The sequence below is a fragment of the Octopus sinensis genome, linkage group LG3 (assembly GCF_006345805.1).
Source record: "Octopus sinensis linkage group LG3, ASM634580v1, whole genome shotgun sequence".
NCBI lineage: Eukaryota > Metazoa > Mollusca > Cephalopoda > Octopoda > Octopodidae > Octopus > Octopus sinensis.
The window spans coordinates 153,678,228-153,684,697 of NC_042999.1; positions in this window are offsets into that span (position 1 = coordinate 153,678,228).

The window sequence follows — 6,470 nt, forward strand, 5'->3', positions numbered from 1 at the left end:
CCTTGGTTGGCAGTCTGTCTGAGAGAAGGAATACTCTTATTTAAAACTGGGGTAGATAAGACTCCTTAGTCACAGTGGTGACAATCTATCAGCGTCCAACGGCTCCATGCCTGGGATGAAGACGAACGAACCGCGAATCGGGACTTAACACCGGAGCAATATTTGGATGATATGGTACCAACTGACGCTCACCTGTTATTTAGTGAGAATCAGGGTCATGGTCTTCAACACACAGAAATTCGAAGGGAACAGGCCCAACTTATGGGTAGTAAGAGCTCTGCAGTCTTGGTCGACAATCTTACTAGAGATGATGTCTCGATAAAAATACCGGTTGGTGGCTAACCCTAAAAAGCACCTCAATGTTGAGTGAAAATGTCAAATACAAATGTATCAGATAATGGTGTTAATGAGGATGGAACCAAAGGTGAAAACCTTTCGTCCTGATGGTGCCCTTTGGTTGAGCAGTGCAGGCCCGGTCGTCAGCAAGAGATTGCTTATAAACAAAGCCAGAGGGAGAGAAGAATGTGGAATAAGGAGGCAAACCGAACGGTAATTGAATGCTGGATCAGGAGTGAATCCAACAGCAAACTAAATAAACGTGGAACAGGTGGAAAAGAAATAATTGATTCCGACAACGAATGAAAGTAAAATGGAATGAGATAGGACACTTCGAAATAAGTGAGCAACGGTTAGCCGACTAGGTAAGAGCAATAAGAGCAAAAGAGTGGCTAACAGACATCGAAATAGAAATGATCCCCGGTTTCGTTCAAGGGTAATGTTGTGATTTCGGCACCTTATACGCTATGGAAATTGAGTAAGTGGTCCCATGAGTCATAGGACTTGAAACAGTAATATTCAAGGATTGATGATGATGATGACGACAAAATGAATGGTAAAGTTGAATTCGGAGACATATGAACTCAGACCGACGGATAAGTCGGTAGAAATGCCGTTAAGCATTTTGTGTGAAGCTCAAACGATTCTGTCAAAGAAATTCCTTATACTTAAACCAAATCAACTATTTCTTTTCCACATGTTCCACGTTTATTTAGTTTGCTGTTGTCTGAAAGTGTGACAAATCGCAACACTGTATTGTTTGCTTAATTAACTGAAACATAACACTCACTCCCCACCCCGACTACATTCAATATTTAATCAATATCATGGCGGCGAGCTGGCAGAAACATTAGCACGCCGGGCGAAATGCGTAGCCGTATTTCATCTGCCGTTACGTTCTGGGTAGTAAAGAAATAGGTCTTTCGTCTGCCGCTACTACGTTCTGAGTTCAAATTCCACCGAGGTCGACTTTGCCTTTTATCCTTTCGGGGTCGATTAAATAAGTACCAGTTACACACTGGGGTCGATATAATCGACTTAATCCGTCTGTCTGCCCTTGTTTGTCCTCTCTGTATGTAGCCCCTTGAGAGCAGTAAAGAAATAGGTATTTCATCTGCCGCTACGTTCTGTGTTCAAATTCCGCCGAGGTCAACTTTGCCTTTCATCTTTTCGGGGTCGATTAAGTAAGTACCAGTTACGCACTGGGGTCGATATAATCAACTTAATCCCTTTGTCTCCTTGTTTGTCCTCTTTGTGTTTAGCCACTTGTGGGTAGTAAAGGAATAGGTATTTCGTCTGCCGCTACGTTCTGAGTTCAAATTCCGTCGAGGTCGACTTTGCCTTTTATCCTTTCGGGGTCGAGAAATTAAGTACCAGTTTCGCACTGGGGTCGGTGTAATCGACTTAACCCGTTTGTCTATCCTTGTTTGTCCTCTCTATGTTTAGCTCCTTGTGGGTAGTAAAGAAATAAGAAACGTTAGCACGCCGGGCAAAAAAAATACTTAGCGGGATTTCATCTGTCTTTACGTTCCGAGTTCAAATTCCGCCAAGGTCGACAAGGCCTTTCATCCTTTCTGGGTCGATAAATTAAGTACCAGTTGCATACTGAGGTCGATCTAATCGACTGGAATCCTCCCCTAAAATTTCAGGCATTGTGCCTAGAGTAGAAAAGAATATTTAATTAATATCAGTTCAGGTGAGGATGGCTTTGTACAGTTTTGAAGAAAGTGGAAGTCGATTAAAAAGAACCCAGTGTTCCACTGGTACATTTTTTATCGAGCTCAAACGGAAAAGCTGACATCAGCGAGACTGGAACTCTGAACATTAACGGAAAGAAATGTCGGAAAGCATTTTCTGCAATGTTCTAACGATTCTGTCAAAGAAATTCTTTGTACCAATTAAAACCAAATCAAAAATTGTTCTGCGTTTATTGAATTTTCTGTTGTTGTCTGAGATTGTGATAAATCGCCACACCACAGCGTTTATTTAATATGACCAAACATTACACTCACTCCTCACCCCGCTGCATTCTGCATTTAATTAATTTTAATCAGTTTAAATTCAGTGGGTGTCTTGACTGTCTTTTCAAAGCAGAATTAATTAATTTTTCTCATCATTAAGGGTGCGTCATTAGAGTTGATTAAAATATCTTGGAGCACGCAATCAAGTACGTGAGCATTCACATTCCTGTTAAATCATTCCAATTCTTTCTAATTTTTGCACAAGGCCAGCCATTTTGAGGGAAGTGGGAGTCGATTAGATCGACTCCAATGTTCAACTAATGCGTATTTTATCGACCTTGGGAGGATAAAAGGCAAAGTCAACCTCGGCGAAATTTGAACTCGAGACATAAAACCAGAATAAGTACCCCTAAACATATATAGGCGCAGGAGTGGCTGTGTGGTAATTACCTTGCTTACCAACCACATGATTCCGGGTTCAGTACCACTGCGTGGCATCTTGGGCAAGTGTCTTCTACTATAGCCTCGGGCCGACCAAAGCCTTGTGAGTGGATTTGGTAGGCGGAAACTGAGAGGTCCGTCGTATATATGTATATATATATATATATATATATATATATATATATAATATATATATATATATGTGTGTGTGTGTGTTGTGTGTGTGTGTGTGTGTGTGTGTGTGTGTGTGTGTGTTGTGTGTTTGTGTGTCAGAGTTTGTCCCCCCAGCATTGCTTGACAACCGATGCTGGTGTGTTTACGTCTCTGTAACTTAGCGGTTCTGCATAAGGGACCGATAAAATAAGTACTAGGCTTACAAAGAATAAGTCCTGGGGTCGATTTGCTCGACTGAAGGTGGTGCTCCAGAATGGCCGCAGTCAAATGACTGAAACAAGTAAAAGGGTAAAAGAGTGTCCTCGGTGCCTTTTCTTTCCTATTAATTGCTCATGCAGAAGGCGCTTGTGAGTATTTTTTTAAACCTTGAAGATGCATATCCTAAATTTGCAAGCTACCAGTTTATACTGCGACCTTCAGTAACGGCACTTGACGTTCCGATTTCAAACGCCCCGGGGCCAGTTTTCCCACTCAACCTTCCGTTGTCACAAGAATAATGTTTCAGTAAATAAGTAGAATTATTGATTGGACCGTTGTCCCTATAAGGAAGTATTGCCTTGCGGTATTTCTTGCAGTTCTTTCCGTTCTAAGTTCAAACTCTGCCTCGGTCAACTTTGCCTTTCATCTTTTCAGGGACGCCAAAAGTATCGGCTGGTATCAACTAAATCCCCACCCCCACAAAACTGCTAACCCTGTATCTATAGTAGCAAGGATCGTCATTACTACTACTACTACTACTACTACTACTACTACTACTACTACTACCACTACCACTACTACTATTGCTGCTGCTGCTGTTGTTGCTAAGCAACAAGACGGGTAAGGGTGATTAGGTGATGGTCTAGGGTTTCGGGTCGGGAGACCCCAGACATTGGAAAAATAAACTTTGGTCGTCTTGTTGCAGTCGAGGGCTCTTCGTTGACACCTGACACCACTGGGAGGTGGCCCTCGAAGTCGCTGGAAATGGAGATCTCCAGGTCCAAATTCTTGAACGGCTGCTGCTGCTGCTATCAGGATGCATGGCCTAATGGTTAGGGTGTTACACTCACGATCGCGGGATCGTGGTTTCAGTCCCTGGAGTGGTGCATTGCGTTCTTGAGCAATACCCTTCATCTCAGTTTTTTCTGCGATCATTTCGAGACCTGACTAAAAGTAGAGAATTTTAGTATTTATCAAGTATTGAGATAAACGTCTACACATTCCTAAAAATCTTTGATACCTTTTGTTGTGTCCATTGTGAAACAGAATGATGCTAGTGGTGGTGGTGGTGGTGGTGGTGGTGGTGGTGGTGGTGGAGAAACAAGCGTAAAGACACATACACACATCTATCTATATATCTGGGTGAATGTAGCAAAGATGGCACGTATGAATGACGAAGCCACCTTGACCATAATCCTAAGAACCCAGAAAAATTTAAAACAGAGAGTTACTTACTTCCAAATAAATGTGTTAACATGTGACATTATTGATCGAGGTTACCGTGGTCTTTTGCGTAAGCTTTTCTTTCCACGGATAAACATTATCTGTTTCCCCCTTTACACTTTACATCATGACATTTCTGTGATACACGATCCCTATTGATCATTTTTTTTACGATCCCTTTTGATCGAAAACCTACCCTCGCCCCTTTATTTCTCCCCAAAAAGACAAGCTCTACTTTGTAATTTGTCCCCTCTGTGTTCAGCCCCATGTGGCTAATAAAGAAACATATCTATCTGTTTATCTATCTATCTAGATATGATGGTTGGACTGGTAAGGATGTTCTGATCCTATGACCGTTCACATAGGATCAGATGTTGGACTCTCCCGTCGAGGATGACCTCTCAGTGTTCAGCTTTTACCTAACGACCTGCACAAATAATTGTTTCTAGTGATCAAATGTACGTGCTGTACATCAGCTCTACCTGTCTATCTATCTATCTATCTATCTATCTATCTATCTATCTATCTATCTATCTATCTATCTATCTATCTATCTATCTATCTATCTATCTATCTATCTATCTATCTATCTATCTATCTATCTATCTATCTATCTATCTATATATCTATCTATATATATATATATATTATATATATATGTGTGTGTGTTATATATATATAATATATATATATATATATATATATATAGAGAGAGAGAGAGAGAGAGAAGGAGTGAGAGAGTGATAGATAGATAGATAGATAGATGGATAAATAGATAGATAGATAGATAGATAGATAGATAGATAGATAGATAGATAGATAGATAGATAGATAGATAGATAGATAGATAGATAGATATACATATGCACATGAAGGGTTTCCACACAGTTTCCGTATACCAATTCACTGACAAGGCATTAGGTCAATTGCTGGCATTGGGTTATAGCAGTGCTTTTCAAACTTTTTGCTGGAGCGGAACCCCAAGGAAACATTCCACTGGCTCGAGGAACCCCTGTGCAATAATTTAATAGTCTTATGCACACGTATCTGCACAGGAGAATTAAAAATTACTGCCGATCTTAGCAGTTTTGTAACTTCTTGCGGAACCCCTAGACTGTACTGGCAGAACCCTGGTTGAAAACCACTGGGTTATAGTATAAGACAAGTGCTCAACGTGCCGTGCAGCAGATCAGAACTCAAAACCATGTGCTTTGGATGCAAACCATCCAATCGAACAGTCATGATCTTAATCATAGTCATGCTTGAGAATAATTTTTATAAAATGAAAAACATTTCATTCAATAATCTTTTCAGAAATCCAGTTCTCTTAAGCTTTTCAATTTGGGATACGCTTTAGCGGCCACGATTTCCTTTGACTGTATCCCAGTAAGACATAAAAGTGGGCGTTCTAATGAGTTTATATTGAGAGTTAGCCTACTGGAAATACATTTCTTTATTGCCCACAGGGGTCTAAACATAGAGGGGACAAACAAAGAGATTAAGTCGATTACATCGACCTAGTGCGTAACTGGTACTTTATTTATCGACCCCGAAATGCTGAAAGGCAAATTCAACCTCGGCGGAATTTGAACTCAGAACGTAGCGGCAGACGAAATACCTATTTCCTATTTCTTTACTACCACAAGAGACTAAACACAGGCAAACAAGGAGAGACAAACGGAATAAGTCGATTACATCGACTTCAGTGTGTAACTGGTACTTAATTTATCGACTCCGAAAGGATGAAAGGCAAAGTCGAGCTCGGCAGAATTTGAACTCAGAACGAAATACCTATTTCTTTACTAACCACAAGGGGCTAAACACAGAGAGGACAAACAAGGACAGACAAACGGATTAAGTCGATTATATCGACTCCAGTGCGTAACTGGTACTTATTTAATCGACCCCGAAAGGATGAAAGGCAAAGTCGACCTCGGCGGAATTTGAACACAGAACGTAACGGCAGACGAAATACCTATTTCTTTACTGCTCACAAGGGGCTACACACAGCGAGGACAAATAAGGACAGACAAACGGATTAAGTTGATTATATCAACCCCAGTGCGTAACTGGTACTTATTTTATCGACCCCGAAAGGATGAAAGGCAAAGTCGACCTCGGCGGAATTTGAACACA